Source organism: Panthera tigris, chromosome A3 (genome assembly GCF_018350195.1).
Source record: "Panthera tigris isolate Pti1 chromosome A3, P.tigris_Pti1_mat1.1, whole genome shotgun sequence".
Taxonomy (NCBI): domain Eukaryota; kingdom Metazoa; phylum Chordata; class Mammalia; order Carnivora; family Felidae; genus Panthera; species Panthera tigris.
Window position 1 is genome coordinate 24,792,143 of NC_056662.1, and position 22,436 is coordinate 24,814,578.

At 38.0% G+C, this 22,436-nt stretch overlaps 1 protein-coding gene and 1 pseudogene across 1 annotated transcript in view; one reads left to right on the top strand and one right to left on the bottom strand.

Moving 5' to 3' along the window:
- The window catches only part of LOC102964376 (agouti signaling protein), a 160,690-nt gene that overhangs the window by 120,299 nt on the left and 17,955 nt on the right, over positions 1-22,436 (bottom strand). The gene's annotated exons all lie outside the window — the stretch shown is intronic.
- Positions 15,181-15,640, top strand: LOC102962763 (annotated as a pseudogene).

A 22,436-nucleotide genomic window follows, 5' to 3' on the forward strand; every position in this document is an offset into this window, starting at 1 on the left:
CTGTGCATTGGTTTCCACGCTGACAGTATAGAGCCTGCTTGGTATTCTCTCTCTCTCCCTCTCTCTCCCTCTCTCTCCTTCTCTCTCAAAATAAAATGAAATAAAATAAAATATAAAATAAAATATATAAAATATAAAATAAAATATAAAAAATAAAATAAAATATGATTGGCTAAGAGTCTGAGTTTTTTTGTTTGTTCATTTGTTTTGTTTTTAAATTCCACATATAAGTGAAATCACATGTTAGTTGTCTAGTTAGTTGACTTATTTCACTTACCATAATACCCTCTGCATCCACCCAAATTATCACAAATGGCAAATCTCACTCATTTTACAGCTGAGTAATATTCCATTATGTATACATACCACATCTTCCTTATCCATTCATTTATCACTGGACACTTAGGCTGCTTCCATATCTTGACTTTGTAAATAATGCTGCAATAAACATGTGGGGTACACACATCTTTTTGAATTAGTATTTTTGGTTTATTTGGGTAAATATCCAATAGTGTAATTACTGAATCACGTGGTATTTCTATTTTTAATTTTTTGAGGAATTTCCATACTGTTTTCCATTGTGATTACACCAACTCACATTCCCACCAACAATGCACAAAGGCTCCCTTTTCTCCACATCCTTGCCAACATTTGTTATTTCTTGTATTTTTGATATTAGCTTTCTGACTAGGGTGAGGTGATATCTCGCGGTGGTTTTGATATGTACTTTCCTGATGATTAGTGATGTTGAGCATCTTTTCATCTGTCTGTTGGCTATCAGTATGTCTTCTTTGGAAAAATGTCTAGTCAGGTCCTCTGCCATTTTTAAATCAGGTTGTTTGGAGCTTTTTGGTGTTGAGAACAAACTGGTGGTTAGCCAGAGGGGATGTAGATGGGATGATGGGAAAAATAGGTGAATGGGATTAAGAGGTGCAAACATCTAGTTATAAAATAAGTAAGCACAGAGATGAAAAGTACATCATAGGGAATATAGTCAATAGCACTCTAATAATTTTGTATAGTGACTACACTTCTCCTGGTGAGCATGAGTAATATGTAGAATTGTTGAATCAATATGTTGTACACCTGAAACGAATATAACACTGTATGTTAATTACACTTCAATTTTAAAAATCTCAGAATTGAACTGAAAGTTGTAGTGAATGCTAAATTAAGTTAAAATGAGAGCAAGTGAAATGAAATATAAAATATGATTTAAAATTATCCTTGCAAACTAAATATGTACTTTTAATTAAATGTTTTCTGTTAAGATTAAAAAAAAAAAAAGATTGGTTAAATAAATTACAATATATCTACACAATGATATACAGAATGGCCACAGAATCCAGAAACACAGATTTATTAAAAATCAAACATTTATCCCCTTCTTGTGCACCCACTTCTTCTGGTGTACAACAAAGGGACAGGCTTATTTGGTGAAACCAGTACCACAATCAACTGAGGCAATGCACTTCAGATGGATATGCAGGGATTGAGGGAAATACTGCATTTATGCATCATGTTCATTGCAATTTGCACAGCTCATTGAACTCTAGATTGCTAATGAAGGACAACACACCGAACATATCATATTGATTTGATATTATAATATCATATCAATAAATCAATTGTTATGGGTATTTGCCTATTTTTCCAGAGTTTTATAGTTCCTCCTTATAATAAGAAGAAAGATTTATTAGTACTGGCAAAAAAAAGACCACAATTTATTAATGGAAAAAATTATAGAATAGAATGCATCGTATAATGCCAGCTTTGTAAAAACATGTGTATGTGTATTTGTATATGCATAGTAAAAATTCTGGAGGGCTTTCATATTTTATTTCCATATTGTTTCATTTTATGAGCCTTTATTTCCTTTATAACCAGAAAACCTATATAAATTTCCATTATGAAAAACTTGAACAAACAATAGTCGAAGCCGTGCTTGGGGTTAAAAGACAGTTGTCAATGTCTATAAACTGACCAATGCCTTCCTCGTTCCAAGCCGTCTCTGTGTGAATGCTGGGACTGAGACAGAAGGGAAAGAGGTGTTAGTGAAAAATCCAGAAGGTGAGGATGAAGGACTCCAGGTATTGAGAAAGGGAAAGAGAGGGGGTACCTCTATTTGTAAAATTGAGGAGTAGAGTCAGGATATAAAGAGCTTAGATCTACCTGGAGGGAAGGGAAGTTTACCAGGGTACTGGATCCTGTTTTTTCCACATTTCTCTCTGACCTCTAATTGATCATAATCCCAAAAAAGGGTGGAGGAGATGCTGGTGGCATGAATTCTTTATCCTCCTTTCACTTTTTAGATCAAGACTCATGGGGTGCCTGGGTGGCTCAGTCGGTTAAGCGGCTGACTTCAGCTCAGGTCATGATCTTGTGCTCTAAGAGTTCAAGCCCTGTGTGAGGCTCTGTGCTGACAGCTCAGAGCCTGGAGTCTGCTTCTGCTTCAGATTCTATGTCTCTCCCTCTCTCTGCCCCTCCCATGCTCATGCTCTGTCTCTGTCTCTCAATAACAAATAAAAAAATTAAAAAAAAATTTTTTTTTAATTTAGATCCAGACTCAGGACCAAATAAGTATTAATTAGTGAGAGGAATAAGAGAGCAGGGTACTTCTGCAGGGCCTATCCAGCAATCATCTTAACTATGGCTGTATAGTTTTCAAGGTTCTCATCCTAGAATCAGGTCTGTAGGAACATTTTCAACCCATCTCACTGGGAATACATGAGGTTTACTATCCCTAGGTTACTCTTTTTTTTTTTAATTAATGTTTATTATTTATTTTTGAGAGAGAGAGACAGAGCATGAGAGGGGGAAGAGGCAGAGAGAGAGGGAGACACAAAATCCGAAGCAGGTTCCAGGCTGAGCTGTCAGCACAGAGCCTGATATGGGGCTTGAACCCACAAACCATGAGCTCATGATCTAAGCCAAAGTCAGCCACTTAATCGACTGAGCCACCCAGGCGACCCCCTAGATTACTCCTTGCACAACAGTTAGGTTTTATTACTGTCATTCTTACCACATGCCATTTGCAGTTTGAGAGCTTGGGGTTTTGTTTTTTGTTCGTTTGTTTTTTAAATAATTGCCTATCTTTCTAACTTCTCTCTATATCTTCCTGAGCAACTTCTCCAGTGTTTCTGGTCCTCTTCTTTTTTTTTTTTTTTTTTTTAATTTTTTTTTTCAACATTTATTTATTTTTGGGACAGAGAGAGACAGAGCATGAACGGGGGAGGGGCAGAGAGAGAGGGAGACACAGAATCGGAAACAGGCTCCAGGCTCTGAGCCATCAGCCCAGAGCCTGACGCGGGGCTCGAACTCACGGACTGCGAGATCGTGACCTGGCTGAAGTCGGACGCCCAACCGACTGCGCCACCCAGGCGCCCCAAAAATTTTTTTTTTTTAACGTCTATTTATTTTTGAGACAGAGAGAGACAGAGCATGAACGGGGGAGGGTCAGAGAGAGGGAGACACAGAATCCGAAACAGGCTCCGGGCTCTGAGCTGTCAGCACAGAGCCCGACGCGGGGCTTGAACTTGCGGACCGCGAGATCGTGACCTGAGCCGAAGTCGGCTGCCTAACCGACTGAGCCACCCAGGCGCCCCTGGTCCTCTTCTTGTCAGCCACAAATGTAGTCAATATGAGGTCCATTATTTATATAAAGATATAATTTCTATAACAACATGATTAATTATTTCTATATATCTCCATATCTCATATAACGAGATTTAAGATTATCGATACATTCAGTTAATACAGAAGACTGCAATCACATTATAGATCCAATTATGTATTGAAAGGGCCTGGTATGTTGTAGGCCCATACTGAAGTTAGCTTCCTTCCAAAGAGAGAAATAAATATGTATTGCCAACTTTAAAAGGAAACATGCAATCTTGATATAGGCAAAGATTTCTGAAGACACGGAAACATTAATAAAAGAAAAAATTGATAACTTGGACTTTATAAAAAGATAAGACTTTCTGCTTTTCAAAACATACTCTTAAGAAAGTGAAAAGGCAAGCCAGAGATGGGAAGAAAATATCTGCAACACATACATCGCACAAAGGACTTATATCTGGAACACATTACAAAAACTCTTACACCTCAAGAAGATTGGCAAAAAAACTGAACAGATATTTTACAACATAAGATACATGAATGGCTAAAAGAACATAAGAAAAGATACTCAACTCTACTAGTCAACAGGAAATTGTAAATTAAAACCACAATGAGATATCATTTCACACTCACTAGAATATGTAAAACTAAAACAATGCAATACCATACAAATGGCCAGAATGCCAGTAAGTCAATCTGGGCAATAATAACACTGTAAAAAAACCATTGGTATGAAAGATGAGGAAAAGGTAATGGTCTAGTCCTGGAGACTAGGTTTGAATGATAAGAGTAAACTGGTTGGTTTGGGACTAAAGAGGGATCAAAAGCAGGGAAAACAATGGAATTTGACAACCCTAAAACTCAAGGAATTAGAAGGGAGTAGGGAGTAGGAAGAGGGTATCAGATCCCAGACTTAAAATACCCCTTTATTTGCTGATTATAGACCTGACCTGAACAATAGAATAGGGAAAAGAGAGTAAATATGCAGAGGTTATATGATTTATTCCTTGTTTCAGATATTTGTCTAATGAACGGGTAGAGGATTGGATTTAAATATTTTAGCTATTGTGGTAAGTATCATTGTTCACCAAATATTCCAGTTTCTCTTCCTACTATATATATCCCTCTTTTCAGGATTATACATTCTGCCCCATTGAATTCAGGTGGCCACATGTATTAGTTATCTACTGCTGCGTGACAAATTACTCCAAAACTTAGTAATTAAAAACAATAAATATTTAATATCTATTTCACAGTTTCTGTGAGTCAAGAATTTGGGAGTGGGAGTAGCTTAGCTAGTTATTTCTGGCTTAGGGTCTCTCATGCAGTTATAGTCAAGATGTTTTCTAGGGCTGCAGACATTTGAAAACTTGACTGGAGTAGGAAGATCCTCTTCCAAGAGGGCTCATTTATATGGATGTTGGCAGGATATTTCTGATCCTCAGTGACTACTGGTGAAGGGCCTAAGGTCCTCACCATATGGGTCTAATCATTGGGTTATTTTAGTGTCCTCGTGACATGAGCAGTTGGCTTCCTCAAGACTGAGTAAACTAAAAGAGAGATCAAGGAAGAAGTTGCAATGCCTTTTATGACCCTGTCTTGGAAGTCACACATTATCACTTCTGCCATCATGTATTTGTTAGAACCAAGTGACTAAGTCCAACACTCAAAGGGAGAGAAATTAGGCTCTACTTTCTGAAGGAAGGAATTTCAGAAAATTTGTGGACATACTTTGAAAACCACCACACCTGCTGATTTTGCCTTTGCTGAATATACCAGGTCACTTTTTCTACTACTCTGTCTTTATATATTAAGCAAGAGCTGAAACACAAGAGAGAACACAATGCTCAGTATTCCCACTGACCCAACACAATTATGACCCTGAGAGTTGGTTTCACTTCTTGCATTCTCTGAATTTCTATTTTTACAAAAGCATTAGATCATAGATTTATTTATTGATGTTAGATAAGATACAGCCATATGAAGATGATATAAATCGAAATACATATGTTCAATCATAGAGTGGTCTTTTAGGTCCATAAAATTAGGATTTATCTAGTAACATCCCAGGCACAGCACAAAGTACTATACATAAACCATATTATACTAACTTCAAATGTCTCTAATAGATATACATATGCATATTAATATGGCTGGTCTGATTCGTTTTTGGTTACTATTTGCATAGAATGAGTCTTTTCATCTTTTCACTATATTCAGGTCTAAAATGGGTCTCTCATGGAAAGAATATAGATGAATCATTTTTAAAATCAACTCTACCAGTCTCCACCTTCTTATCGGAGTATTTAGTTCATGTACACTTAAATAGTTACTGACCAATCCCTATCAAATAACGCCAGCATTCTTCACAGAGCTAGAACAAACAATCCTAAAACTTGTATGGAACCACAAAAGACCCCAAATATCCAAAGCAAACCTGAAAAAGAGAACCAAAGCTGGAGGCATCATAATTCTGGACTTCAAGCTGTATTACAAAGCTGTAATCATCAAGACAGTATGGTACTGGCACAAGAACAGACACATAGATCAATGGAACAGAATAGAGAACCACAAAATGGACCCACAAACATATGGCCAAATAATCTTTGGCAAAGCAAGAAAGAATATTCAATGGAAAAAAAGTCTCTTCAGCAAATGGTATTGGGAAAACTGGACAGTGACATGCAGAAGAATCAACCTGGACCATTTTCTTACACCATACACAAAAATAAACTCAAAACGGATGAAAGACTTAAACGTAAAACAAGAAGCCATCAAAATCCTAGAGGAGAAAACAGGCAACAACCTCTTTGACCTCAGCTGCAGCAGCTTCTTGACATGTCTTCAGAGGCAAGGGAAACAAAAGCAAAAATGAACTATTGGGACCTCTAAGATAAAAAGCTTCAGGGCACCTGGGTGCCTCAGTCAGCCTCATGGGTTTGAGCCCCGCATTGCGCTCTGCTGTAGTGGTGCAGAGCCTCCTTGAGATTCTCTGTCTCTCTCTCCCTCTACCCCTCCCTCACTCACACTGTCTCTGTCTCTCTAAAAATAAATAAATAAACTTAAAAAAAAAAAAAAGATAAGCTTCTGCACAGCGAAGGAAACAATTAGCAAAACTAAAAGGCAACCTACAGAATGGGAGAAGATATTTGCAACTGACATATCAGATAAAGGGTTAGTATCCAAAATCTATAAGGAACTTATTAAACTCAACACCCAAAAAACAAATAATCCAGTGAAGAAATGGGCAGAATACAGGAATAGGCACTGTTGCAAACAAGACATCCAGATGGCTAACAGACACATGAAAAAATGCTCAACATCAAATGTATCATCAGGGAAATACAAATCAAAACCACAATGAGATACCACCTCACACCTGTAAGAATGGCTAAAATTAACAGGCAACAACAGGTGTAGGCGAGGAGGCGGAGAAAGAGGAACCCTTTTGCACTGCTGGTGGGAATGCAAACTTGTACAGCTACTCTGGAAAACAGCATGGAGGTTCCTCAAAAAATTAAAGATAGAACTACCCTATGACCCAGCAATTGCACTACTAGGTATTTATTCAAAGGATACAGGAGTGCTGATTCGAAAGGGCACATGCACCCCAATGTTTATAGCAGAGCTATCGACAATAGTCAACATATGGAAAAAGCCCAAATGTCCATCGACTGATGAATGGATAAAGAAAATGTAGTATATATTTACAATGGAGTATTACTCGACAATCAAAAAGAATGAAATGTTACCATTTTCTTTTTTTTTAATTTTTTTACATTTATTTATTTTTTTTCCAATATATGAAATTTATTGTCAAATTGGTTTCCATACAACACCCAGTGCTCATCCCAAAAGGTGCCCTCCTCAATACCCATCCCCCACCCTCCCCTCCCTCCCACCCCCCATCAACCCTTAGTTTGTTCTCAGTTTTTAACAGTCTCTTATGCTTTGGCTCTCTCCCACTCTAACCTCTTTTTTTTTTTTTTTCCTTCCCCTCCCCCATGGGTTTCTGTTAAGATTCTTAGGATCCACATAAGAGTGAAACAATATGGTATCTGTCTTTCTCTGTATGGCTTATTTCACTTAGCATCACAGTCTCCAGTTCCATCCACGTTGCTACAAAAGGCCATATTTCATTCTTTCTCATTGCCACGTAGTATTCCATTGTGTATATAAACCACAATTTCTTTATCCATTCATCAGTTGATGGACATTTAGGCTCTTTCCATAATTTGGCTATTGTTGAGAGTGCTGCTATAAACATTGGGGTACAAGTGCCCCTATGCATCAGTACTCCTGTATCCCTTGGGTAAATTCCTAGCAGTGCTATTGCTGGGTCATAGGGTAGGTCTATTTTTAATTTTCTGAGGAACCTCCACACTGCTTTCCAGAGCGGCTGCACCAATTTGCATTCCCACCAACGGTGCAGGAGGGTTCCCGTTTCTCCACATCCTCTCCAGCATCTATAGTCTCCTGATTTGTTCATTTTGGCCACTCTGACTGGCGTGAGGTGATATCTGAGTGTGGTTTTGATTTGTATTTCCCTGATAAGGAGCGACGTTGCACATCTTTTCATGTGCCTGTTGGCCATCCAGATGTCTTCTTTAGAGAAGTGTCTATTCATGTTTTCTGCCCATTTCTTCACTGGGTTATTTGTTTTTCGGGTGTGGAGTTTGGTGAGCTCTTTACAGATTTTGGATACTAGCCCTTTGTCCGATATGTCATTTGCAAATATCTTTTCCCATTCCGTTGGTTGCCTTTTAGTTTTGTTGGTTGTTTCCTTTGCTGTGCAGAAGCTTTTTATCTTCATAAGGTCCCAGTAATTCACTTTTGCTTTTAATTCCCTTGCCTTTGGGGATGTGTCGAGTAAGAGATTGCTACGGCTGAGGTCAGAGAGGTCTTTTCCTGCTTTCTCCTCTAGGGTTTTGATGGTTTCCTGTCTCACATTCAGGTCCTTTATCCATTTTGAGTTTATTTTTGTGAATGGTGTGAGAAAGTGGTCTAGTTTCAACCTTCTGCATGTTGCTGTCCAGTTCTCCCAGCACCATTTGTTAAAGAGACTGTCTTTTTTCCATTGGATGTTCTTTCCTGCTTTGTCAAAGATGAGTTGGCCATACGTTTGTGGGTCTAGTTCTGGGGTTTCTATTCTATTCCATTGGTCTATGTGTCTGTTTTTGTGCCAATACCATGCTGTCTTGATGATGACAGCTTTGTAGTAGAGGCTAAAGTCTGGGATTGTGATGCCTCCTGCTTTGGTCTTCTCCAAAATTACTTTGGCTATTCTGGGCCTTTTGTGGTTCCATATGAATTTTAGGATGGCTTGTTCTAGTTTCGAGAAGAATGCTGGTGCAATTTTGATTGGGGTTGCATTGAATGTGTAGATAGCTTTGGGTAGTATTGACATTTTGACGATATTTATTCTTCCAATCCATGAGCAGGGAACGTCTTTCCATTTCTTTATATCTTCTTCAATTACCTTCATAAGCTTTCTATAGTTTTCAGCATACAGATCTTTTACATCTTTGGTTAGATTTATTCCTAGGTATTTTATGCTTCTTGGTGCAATTGTGAATGGGATCAGTTTCTTTATTTGTCTTTCTGTTGCTTCATTGTTAGTGTATAAGAATGCAACGGATTTCTGTACATTGATTTTGTATCCTGCAACTTTGCTGAATTCATGTATCAGTTCTAGCAGACTTTTGGTGGAGTCTATCGGATTTTCCATGTATACTATCATGTCATCTGCAAAAAGCGAAAGCTTGACTTCATCTTTGCCAATTTTTACATTTATTTATTTTTGAGAAACAGAGTGAGACAAAGCATGAGCGGGGGAGGGGCAGAGAGAGAGGGAGACACAGAATCTGAAACAGGCTCCAGGCTCTGAGCTGTCAGCACAGAGCCTGACGCGGGGCTCGAACCCACAAACTATGAGATCATGACCTGAGCCGAAGTCGGATGCTCAACCAACTAAGCCACCCAGGTGCCCCTGTAATGTTACCATTTTCAACAACATGGATGAAAATAGAATGTATTCTAAACAAAATAAGCCAGTCAGAGAAAGACAAATATCACATGACTTCAATTTAAAACAGATGAACATAAGGGAAGGGAAGCAAAAATAATATAAAAACAGAGAGAGAGACAAACCATAAGAGACTCTTAAATACAGAGAACAAACTGAGGGTTGCTAGAGGGGGTTCGGGTGGGGGAAAGGGCTACATGGGCGAGGGGCATTAAGGAGGACCCTTGTTGGAATGAGCACTGGTGTTATATGTAAGTGATGAATCACTAAATAAATAAATAATCACTGATAACTTGTGAGGATAGCAAACCACATACAGTTGTCAAATCACTATGTTGTATACCTGAAAATAATGTAACATTGTGTGTCAACTATACTTCAATTTTAAAAATAAATAAAAAATAATAATTACTGATTAAAAAAAAGAAAACCACCATACCATATAATTTGCTCTAATAAAATTGGTGGCATGTATGAGGTCTAGGCAGAAGCTTTAAGGGCCTGTGAGTGGTTTGCCTGCCTCTTTTTCTCCTTCCATAAGACAGGCAATATCTCAGATAGAAAGCCTGGGTCCTAGAGTAAAGATGATGTATGGGTACCTGGATGGCTCTAGTAGGTTGAGCATCTGACTTCAGCTCAGTTTGGGATTTCACGATTCATGGGTTCAAGCCCCATGTCAGGCTTTGTGCTTTTGCCAAGTCTGCTTCAAATTCTCTCTCTGCCCTTCCCCCACCCCAACTTGCATGCTCTCTCTTGCTCTCTCTCTCTCAAAAAAAAATGAACATTAAAAAAAATTCTTTTTAAAGATGATGTAGAACAAAGCTACAGTCAGTTCACAATACTATGAGTGAGAAGTAAACCATTGCTGCTGTAAATCATTAAGATTTGGATGTTGTTTGTCATTACAGCCTAACCTAGCCTATCATGATTATTTACAATAATGGTAGGTATTATTATCCTCAATGTACAGAAGCATAGAGCTATCAGGGTGGCCTTTTCCCCACGTTCCACTTCATCTCTCCAAATCTTTATACAGAAATAGTTTCTTTGGAGCGCAAAATAAACAAACAAAACCTAGCAGATTCAGACAGTTCCAAGATTAGAAAAGATATTGTAGATCATTTAATTAAAGTATCTTTTAAGAATCCTGAGTTCAGCATCCTTCCTAATTGTACAGCTTCTGATCAAAACACCACCTGTAATAAGAACTTATTACCTATTAGCGCAGTCTATTCTATCTTTGTACTATTAAGATTACAGAAAAATTCTTCCTTATATTCAGCTAATCCCGATTCCCTGCAAGTTTTACCCACTGGTCCTGGTCTTGGAGCCTCACAGACTAAATCTAAATCCTTTTCTATTTGATTGGCTTTCAGATAGTTTGAGACAATTCTACATTATCTTGGATCTCTCTTTATCACCCTTATCCCTTCAAATTCACAAAACATCTGTCCTGTTTTTATTGCTGTAGGGTTCTAATAATGGTTTTTTGTGCATTTCCTCCTAGGTAGCATTTGTGCATTTTAACACCTTCATCCCAGATAGTCAAACTAATAATGAGAATTTTAGAATACAAGAGAGGTCAGTGAGGAAGATAGTACATGCCACTGTGGAAGAAACAAAATTGTTATAGCCTGGTATTCCCAATCATTCTTGGGGAGCAAGCAAGAAAAGTTCACAAACCTCTTCCTAAGTTTCATATAGTGCACTTTAATGAAATGAAATCTCTTTTTATTCAATAAAACAATGTAAATGTTTTATCTTAACTGGCCAATAAGGAAACATTAAAGGCAAAACTTTTTTTTTCCTTAGCCTGTAACACTCAGAAGCAGGATCAACTCTTTCTCCAAAACAAATGTGTTAATTTAAATCTGTCTGCAAAGAAACAAAAGGGAAGAGAAAGCTGTATTCTGTTCACTGACACCCTTAAAAATTATTATGTTTAGAACAATACTTTTGGCCTTATTTAGGGCTATACCAAGGAACAAAGCGAGGATAAACAGCATAAAAATGAAGTCAATGTGGTAGTATGAAAAGAAGAAATGAGTGGAAGACTGGAGAGGGGGAATCTAGTTTCTGCTTTGCCACTACCTGGACATGTGACATGCACAAACTGCTTCACTTCTCTGGTCCTCAGTTTCCTTACTGTAAAATGTTGTAAATGGAAAAGATGGCTTAGAAAGTCTTTCAGCTTTTTTCATGATAAGTTTAATTTAAAAAAAATTTTTTAATGTTTATTTATTATTCAGAGACAGAGAGACACAGAGCATGAGCAGGGAAGGGTCAGAGAGAGGGGGGAGACACAGAATCTGAAGCAGGCTCCAGACTCTGAGCTGTCAGAACAGAGCCTGATGCGGGGCTCAAACTCACAAACTGCGAGATCATGACCTGAGCCGAAGTCAGTTGCCCAACCAACTGAGCCACCCAGGTGCCCCAAGTTTAATTTTTTTTTAAGTTTTATGTATTTAAAGGGCACCTGGGTGGCTCAGTTGGTTAAGCATCCAACTTTGGCTCAGGTCATGATTTCGGGGTTCGTGAATTTGAGCCCTGCATCAGGCTCTGCACTGACAGTGTGGAGCCTGCTTGGGATTCTCTTTCTCTCCCGCTCTCTCTCTGCCTCTCCCCCACTTGCACTCTCTCTCTCAAAATAAATAAGTAAACTTAAAAATTATTTTAAAGTTTTATTTATTTAAGTAATCTCTACACCCAAATGGGGCTCAAACTCACAACCCTGAGATCAACAGTCAGACACTCTTCGAACTGAGCCATATGTTTAATTTTAACTCAAAGAGGTATATACAATTTTCTAGTATGGAGGAATGGAACCACCGGTATACTGGTAAATGTTTGATAATAATATAAATGTTTAACAATAATTGGCTTTCCAGGGGGGAAAAAAAGCTCTGTTTTGATGTGCAACAAAACAGTGGTATAAATAATTCTACCATGGCCAGTTTTCAAGCTACGAACTGTTTAACAGACTGTAGCAAAATTTCTGAAAATTAGCATTCAAAAGCCAGTAAGAGCTGGCTCCAGCACACCAGCAGATAGGACTCCATTTATTCATTTGTCTATTCCATTAATTCAACAAACACTCCCTGAGTATTTATTATGTGCAGGTATTAAATTAACTGGAATACATAAAGGTGTAAAATTTGGTTCTTGTCCTAAGAGGTTTAGATTCTAGTAAACAGGAAATGAGTGCAGACAACTCTAATGTTAGAAAGAACATGACAAATAATATAAAAATACAGACATAAATAAAGTACTATAAAAGTTCAGAGGAGAAAGAGACTATTGCTTTGTGAGGTTATTGGGTGGAAGGGACCTTGAGGAAGGAAAAGAGATTTCTCAAAAAGAATAAGGCTACATGTGGGGTGCCTGGATGGCAGTCGTTTGGGCATCTGACTCTTGGTTTCAGCTCGGATCATGATCTCACGGTTCGCGGTTTCAGCTCAGGTCATGATCTCACAGTTCGTGAGTTTGAGCCCTGCACAGGCCTCTGTGCTGTCAGTGCAGAGCCTTCTTGGGAGTCTCTCTCTCTCTCCCTCTCTCTCTGGCCCTCCCCTGCTTATACTCTCTCTCTCTAAACAAACAAACAAACAAACAAATTTTAAAAAAAGAATAAGGCTACATACAGGCATATTTTTTAAAAATTTTTTAATGTTTATTTTTATTTTGAGGAGAGAGAGAGACAGAGCTTGAGTGGGAGAGGGGCAGAGAGAGAGAGAAAGAGACAGAATCCAAAGCAGGCTCCAGGCTCTGAACTGTCAGCACAGAGTCCAATGCAGGGCTCTAACCCACAAACTGTGAGATCATGACCTGAGCTGAAATCACACACTCAACTGACTAAGCCACCCAGGTGATCCAAAGATATTTTTTGTTTAGAAGAGTTATCTAATAGGAAAGAAGTAGCAGTGTATGTTGGGAAACTAGGAACCTAAGAAGAAATACTTAGAGGAAGCTAGAAATAAAGAGGCCAAAAAGTGATTATATAGGTAGGAGAATAATAAAAGCCACCAGGTCAGATGGCTCCACCAAGAAGAACAATCTTAAAATGGAAGGAGTTTAATACCATTATGAGGAAACTGAAGTGCAATTTAGAAAATAAGATAGTAAGGAAGGTTCAGGTCATTCCTAAGAAGGACAATTCTTATAGTTTAGAATTTCATTCCAAGTTTCTTACAGATTTTACCAGTGAGATCATAGAGTTACTCCCAGTAATCACCAGGAATCAAGGACAATAAGGAATCTAGAAAAATGTAAAGGTGGCCTTAATTATTACACATAGGGGAAAAATGATTTCTAGAAATGACAGCCCAGTTAGTGACTTTAATTCTTTGCAATACCCTAAAATGAAACAGATGATTTGTGAACACTTGGAGAAAGGTAAAATATAGAAATGGGTATGAGTTAATTAAAACAAGTCATACCAAATAAATTACATTTCTTTTATGGATGTAGCTGGCAAACAGATGAAAGACATCCTCCATTAGTTAGGTATGATGTATCCTGATTTCAGATTTGTATTTGACAGATTATCTCATGGTGACAGTGGTGATACATAGGAGAAATAGGTGCTACTTGAGCAGTACAGTTAGTTGAATTTGTAGCTGTCTACATAGAAGGACCATGTGACCTGGACAAAGGTCTATGGTAATGGGCCACACTTGGCCTTGTCCCTTCAACATTTTTATCAACAAATTAGGGAAAGGTACGTAATCTATGTCTTTAGCATTAATGTTTAACATCAAGATAGGAGATATAACTAAAATGGTGAGTTAGAACCAGACTGAAAAAAAAAACCCCTTCAAAGGTAAACTAGCAGTATGACATAGCTGCTATAAAAATCAAAAAAGGGGGTGCCTGGGTGGCTCAGTCAGTCAAGGGTCAGACTTTGGCTCAGGTCATGATCTCACAGCTTGTGAGTTTGAGCCCCATGTCAGGCTCTGTGCTGACAGCTGGGAGCCTGGAGCCTGCTTCGGATTGTGTATGTGTCTCTCTCTGCCCCTTTCCTGCTCACGCTCTGCCTCTCTCTCTCTGTCAAAAAAAAATAAATAAATAAATAAATAAACATTTAAAAAAATTTTTTTAAAGAAAAAAAAAGTGGTCATATTTAAATGACGTACAATATCCAGGTGCCTAGGTGGCTTAGTCATTTAAGCATCTGACTCTTGATCTCACCTTAGGTCATAATCTTAGGGTCATGAGTTCAAGTCCAGTATTGGACTCTGTACTGGATGTGGAACCTACTTAAAAAAAAAAAAAAAAAAGATGTAAAATACCTAGGAACTGATCAGATCATATCTGGAAGATGGTATTTAATTACTTAGTCTCTTATTTTGTAAAATGGGGATAATGATGATACCTATTTAACAGGGTTGTTTGTGACCAAAAAAAAAAAAAAATCTCTAGCTGCCATCTTGCGTCCCTACATGTGTACACCTAATCTCAGCTGGTCCACCTGAGACCCCTGAGCGCCAGCCCTAGTCCCCCGCATGGCCCACATCCACTCCAACAAGATGAAAGAAACTATCATGAACCAGTAGAAACTTGCCAAACTGCAAGCACAAGTGTGCATTGGTGGGAAAGGAACTGCTCCCTGAAAGAAGAAGGTGGTTCGTAGAACAGCTACAGCATATGATAAAAAACTTCAGTTCTCCTTAAAGAAGTTAGGGGTAAATAATATCTGGTATTGCAGAAATGAATATACTCACAAACCAAGGAACAGTGATCCACTTTAACAACCCTAAAGTTCAGGCAAACGCTTTCACCATTACAGGCCATGCTGAGACAAAGCAGCTGACAGAAATGCTCCCCAGTATCTTAAACCAACTTGGTGCAGACAGTCTGACTAGTTTAAGAAGATTGGCTGAAGCTCTGCCCAAACAATCTGTGGATGGAAAGGCACCACTCGCTACTGGAGATGATGATGATGATAAAGTTCCAGATCTTGTGGAGAATTTTGATGAAGCTTCCAAGAATGAAGCAAACTGAATTGAGTCAACTTCTGAAGAAGAAAAAATTTGAAGCAATTACTGGGAGCTGCTATTTTACATTATGACTGCTTTTTAAATATTTTGTTCAAGGATCTGATAAAATCTAGATCTCTAATATTTTGAAGCCCAAGCCCCTTGGACACTGCAGCTCTTTTCAGTTTTTGCTTATACACAATTCATTCTTTGCTGCTAATTAAGCTGAAGAAGCCTGGGGATAAAGTTTGAAACAAGGTTAACAAAGTTCTTTGCCTAGTAAAAAAATAATAATAAGATAATATATTAAGGAGCTTAGAAGAGTGTTCAAAAGAAAGCATTCAATAAATATTAGGCATAATAATATAGCCTTAATTGAAAAATTATGTTCTAAAATATACGAAAAGGTTAGCATCATAAATTTACTTATATTTATTTTATTTTTATTTTCCTAAAGTGTATTTTAAATTTCTGAAGGTGATCTGAAGTTCTAATATTCTAGGTATTAAACAAATGAAGTCTTACTCTGTTTATACATTTCCAGGTCAGAAAAACTCTCTTTATATCTCCCTCATCAGGCTTCATCCTACTATGCCATACTTTTATTTGTTTATATGGGTGACAAATTCTTCTGTCAACACTCATAAGAACTGAATAGAAGTAAGAATAGGAATTAAGTTTACCAAATCTGTGGGGGTACTCCTGTGTTTTAGATAAAATCTGTCTTATAAAAATATAAATGATTAAGGAACTCTTCCTTTGGAAGAAAACATATTACTTTGTTTTTACTTTATTGTTTAGCCCCAATTTAAGCCTAAAGTTAACAACGAAAATAGAATTTTCCTGGAGTACATGGCACTTTCTGTCTTTTCTAAGTACAGAATTACAGGAACATTTAATGACAAATATTTTCCTCACAATACCAGTCAACAAATCTGTGGAAACATTGATTTATTGCTTATTAGAAACTGAGAACAGTAATAATAGGATATGTGGGAAACTTCAGAGGCAAAGATATATAGTTGACCCTTGAACAACACAGGTTTGAACTGTGTGGGTCCACTTTGCATGGATTTTTTTTCAATAAACATACTGGAAAGTTTTTTTGTGATTTGTGACACTTTGAAAAAAACCTGCAGGTAGGAGGCATCACAATCCCAGACTTTAAGCTATACTACAAAGCTGTAATCATCAAGACAGTATGCTATTGGCACAAGATCAGACACTCAGATCAATGGAACGGAATAGAAAACCCAGAAATGGACCCACAAACATATGGCCAACTAATCTTTGACAAAGCAGGAAAGAATATTCAATGGAATAAAGACAGTCTCTTCAGCAAGTGGTGCTGGGAAAACTGGACAGCAACATGCAGAAGAATGAACCTGGACCACTTTCTTACACCATACACAAAAATAAACTCAAAATGGATGAAAGACCTAAATGTAAGACAAAAAGCCATCAAAATCCTTGAGGAGAAAGCAGGCAAAAACCTCTTTGATCTTGGCTGCAGCAACTTCTTAGTAAACACGTCTCTGGAGGCAAGGGAAACCAAAGCAAAAGTGAACTGCTGGGACCTCATCAAAATAAAAATCTGCACAGTGAAGGAAACAATCAGCAAAACTAAAAGGCAACCGATGGAATGGGAGAAGATATTTGCAAATGACATATCAGATAAAGGTCAGTATCCAAAATCTATAAAGAACTTATCAAACTCAGCACCCAAAAAACAAATAACCCAGGGAAGAAATGGGCAAAAGACATGAATAGACACTTCTCCAAGGAAGACATCCAGATGGCCAACCGACGCATGAAAAAATGCTCAACATCACTCATCATCAGGGAAATACAAATCAAAACCACAATGAGATACCACCTCACACCTGTCAGAATGGCTAACATTAACAACTCAGGCAAGAACAGATGTTGGCGAGGATGCGGAGAAAGAGGATCTCTTTCACATTGTTGGTGGTAATGCAAGCTGGTGCAGCCACTCTGAAAAACAGTATGGAGGCTCCTCAAAAAACTAAAAATAGAACTACCCTGCGACCCAGCAATTGCACTACTAGGCATTTATCCACGGGATACAGGTATGCTGTTTCAAAGGGACACATGCACCCCCATGTTTATAGCAGCACTATCAACAATAGCCAAAGGATGGAAAGAGCCCAGATGTCCATCAATGAATGAATGGATAAAGAAGATGTGGTATATATATACAATGGAGTATTACTTGGCCATCAAAAAGAATGAAATCTTGCCATTTGCAACTACGTGGATGGAACTGGAGGGTATCATGCTAGGTGAAATTAGTCAGTTAGAGAAAGACAAAAATCATATGACTTCACTCATATGAGGACTTTAAGAGACAAAACAGATGAACATAAGGGAAGGGAAACAAAAATAATATAAAAACAGGGAGGAGGACAAAACAGAAGAGATTCATAAATATGGAGAACAAACTGAGGGTTGCTGGAGGGGTTGTGTGAGGGGGAATGGGCTAAATGGGTAAGGGGCACTAAGGAATCTACTCCTGAAATCATTGTTGCACCATATGCTAACTAATTTGGATGTAAATTAAAAAAAATAAAAAGTAAAATAAAAAAAAAAAAAACTTCAGGTATACTGTGTAGCCTAAAAATATTGAAAAAATTTAAAAGCTATGTATGTCACAAATGCATAAAATACATGTAGGTATTAGTCTATTTTATCAGGTACTCCCCCCAAAATATACACAAGTCTATTACAAAAAGTTAAAATTTATCAAAACTAACGCACATACTTACAGACCATACGTGGTGCCATCCACAGTCAAGAAATGTAAGCAACATAAAGCTGCAGTGTTAAATCATAACAGCATAAAATTAACTGTAGTATATATTGTACTGCTGTAATCGTTTTAATTTTTTTTTAACGTTTATTTATTTTTGAGACAGAGAGAGACAGAGTGTGAACAGGGGAGGGGCAGAGAGAGAGGGAGACACAGAATCTGAAACAGGCTCCAGGCTCTGGGCTGTCAGCACAGAGCCTGACGCGGGGGGCTTGAACCCACAGACCGTGAGATCATGACCTGAGCTGAAGTCGGACACTTAACCAACTGAGCCACCCAGGCGCCCCCTGCTGTAATAGTTTTATAGCCATCTCTTGTTGCTACTGCAGTGAGGTCAAGGGTTGCTAATATCCATTTAAAATGGTGTATGATCTGTATGCGCAATTCATCTCTCCAGTAAATTGCCAATCTCAATAAAAAGTGATCTCTCACAGTTCTGGTGTGTTTTTCATGTGTTTAGTGCAACACCATGAATCTTGAGTAACACCATAGGACCCATACATAGTGCCACTAGTGATGTTGGAAGTGCTCCCAAGAACAAAGTCATGACATTGTAAGAAAAAGTTGAATTGCTTGATATGTCCCATAGACTGAATTCAGCAGCTGCAGCTGCCACCATTTCAAGAAAAATGAATTCAGTGTAAAGACCACTGTAAAAAGAAAAGAAAAGAGAAAGAAAGAAAGAAAGAAAGAAAGAAAGAAAGAAAGAAAGAAAGAAAGAAAGAAAGAAAGAAAAGGAAATTCCTAAAGCCATTGCTGCAGCTATGACAGTAGGCGCAAAAGCCTTTCATTTTTTGCAAAATACCTTTTTATCTTGTATCGAAAATGCAGCTCTTATGTGGATACAAGATTGCTATAAGAAAGGAATACCTACTACAGATTCTGATTCGAGAAAAAGCAAAGTCACTATATGACAACTTAAAGCAAAAGGAAGCTGAAGGATCCAAAGCTAGAGAATTCAATATCAGCAAAGGATGGGTTGATAATTTTAGAAAGAGGTTTGGCTTAAAAAATGTCAAGGTAGGGGCACCTGTGTGGCTCAGTCAGTTAAGCGCCAACTTTGGTTCAGGTCATGATCTTGCGGGTTCGAAACCTGCATCAGGCTCTGTGCTGACAGCTCACAGCCTGGAGCCTACTTTGGATTCTGTGTCTCCCTCTCTCTCTTCTCCCTCCTCATTTGTGCTCTGTCTCTCTTTATCTCTTAAAAATAAACATTAAAAAAATTTTTTTAATGCCAAGGTAACAGGAGAAACAGCTTCTGCTGACCAAGAGGCAGCAGACAAATTCCCAGATACCACTAAGAAAATCATTGAGGTGATGGGGCACCTGAGTGGCTCAACTGGTTGAGTGTCCCACTCTTTTTTTAAATTATTATTATTTTTAATTTATATCCATATTAGTTAACATATAGTGTAATAATGATTTCAGGAATAGAATTTCGTGATTCATCACTTACATGTAACACCAGTGATCATCCCAACAAGTGTCTTCCTTAATGCCCTTGCCCATTTAACCCATCCCCCCACCCAATACCCCTCCAGCAACCCTCACTCAGTTTGTTCTCTGTATTTAAGAGTCTCTTATGTTTTGTCCCCCTCTCTGTTTTTATATTATTTTTGCTTCCTTTCCTTTATGTTCATCTGTTGTGTATCTTGAATTCCACATATGAGTGAAGTCATATATTTGTCTTTCTCTGACTGACTAATTTCGCTTAGCATAATACACTCTAGTTCCATCCATGTTGCTGCAAATGGCAAGATTTCATTCTTTTTGAGCGTTGAGTAATATTCCATTGTATACATATATACCACAACTTCTTTATCCATTCATCAGTCAATGGACATTTGGGCTCTTTCCATACTTTGACTATTGTCAATACTGCTGCTATAAACATTGGGATGCATGTGCCCCTTCGAAATAGCACACTTGTATCCTTCGATAAATACCTAGTAGTGCAATTGCTGGGTCATAGGGTAATTCTGTTTTTAATTTTTTGAGGCACCTCCATACTGTTTTTCAGAGTGGCTGCATTGAGCGTCCCACTCTTGATTCTGGCTCAGTTCATCTGGCTCAGATGATCTGGCTCAGATCATCAATGATCCCAGGGTCGTGGGATCAAGCCCTGTGTTGGGCTCCACACTCAGCATGGAGCCTGCTTGAGATTATCTCTCTGCTTCTGCCCTCTCCCCTGCTTGCACTGTGCATGCTCTCTCTCTCTCTCTCTCTCTCTCTCAAGTTAAAAAAAAATCATTGAAGATAAAGGCTATCTTCTGAACAGTTTTTTTTAATGAAGATGAAAGTACCCTATTCTGGAAAAAAAAATACCTCAAAGGACATTTATTAGTAAGGAAAAGAAGTGAGCACCAGGATTTAAGGCAGGAAGGGATAGTGTTTTGTGCAAATGGAGTTGGGTTTATGATGGGGACTGCCCTTATCTATAAAGCTGCTAGTTCCCAATCCTTGGAGGGAAAAGATAAACACCAGCTGTCAGTCTTGTGATTATACAATAAGAAGGCCTGAGCAATGAGAACCCTTTTTCTGGATTGGTTCCATCAATGCTTTGTCCCTAAAGTCAGGAAGCACCTTGCTGGTATGAACTGTCTTTTAAGGTTCTTTTGATATTGGACAATACCCTGGCCACCCAAAACCCCATGAATTCAATGCCCGAGGTGTCGAACTATTCTACTTGCCCCCAGATACAACATTTCTAATTCAGTCTCTAGAACAGGGAGTCATAGGACTTTTAAGGCTCATTAGACACAATACTCTATGGAAAGAATAGTCAATGCTATGAAAGAGAACCCTGATAAAGAGAACATCATGAAAGTCTGGAAGAATTATACCATTGAAGATGCCATTGTTGTTATAGAAAAAGCTGTGAAAATCATTAAAGACCAAAATAATACATTTCTGCTGGAGAAAACTGTGTCCAGATATTGTGCATGACTTCACAGGATTTACAACAGAGCCAATCAAGGAAACCATGAAAGAGGTTGTGGATATGGCAAAATAAAAAATGTGGTGGGTGAAGGGTTTCAGGATATGAATCTTGGATAAATTCAAGAGCTAATAGACATGACACCAGAGGAATTAAAAGAAGATGACTTGATGGGGATGAGTGTTTCTGTATCAGTACTAGACGATGAGGAAGAAGACGTAGAAGAAGCAGTGCCAGAAAAAAAATTGACATTAGACAATCTGGCAGAAGGGTTCTGATTATTCATGACTGCTTTTAACTTCTTTTATGACATAGACCCTTCTATGATATGGACACTGAAACTAAAACAAACAGTGGAAGAAGAATTGGTTCCATATAGCAAAAAAATTTTTGAGAACTGAAAAAGAAAAAAAAATCAGACAGAAATTATAATGTATTTCCATAAAGTTACACCTGCCTGCCTCTCCTGCCTCTGCATCCATCTCCTCCACCACTTCCATCTCTGCCACCCATGAGACAGAAAGAGAATTCTTCCTCTTCCTCCTCCTCCTCAGCCTACTCAACATGAAGACAATGAGGATGAAGATTTTATGCTGATATACTTCCACTTAATAAATAGTAAATAATCATCATGCTGTTAATAAGCTTATCTAATGTGTACATGTGTGAGTGAACACCTAATAACTGTTGGCAAGGACAGTATGAGATGTTTTAGTGTCATCATCATTATTGCCTAAGTATTCATCATATAGTATTCATTGCCTAAGTATTCTTCATGTGCAAGATCTGTATAGAAGTGGATAACCTATCCCTACACAGGCATGACATGAGTGATGTTTAATATAAAATAATAATGTGTTTGTTTTCTTACCATATTATAACTTTGCTTTCAAAGAATTATATTACCAAACAGTATGTCTCTCTTGCTTATAATTGCATGTCAGCCTATCATCACAATCAAGTTTTTTTTAATGTAACAATGTTTCTAATACTGTATTATGAATACTGTTTCTAATACTGTATACTTATAACTGCATGTCAGCCTATCATCAC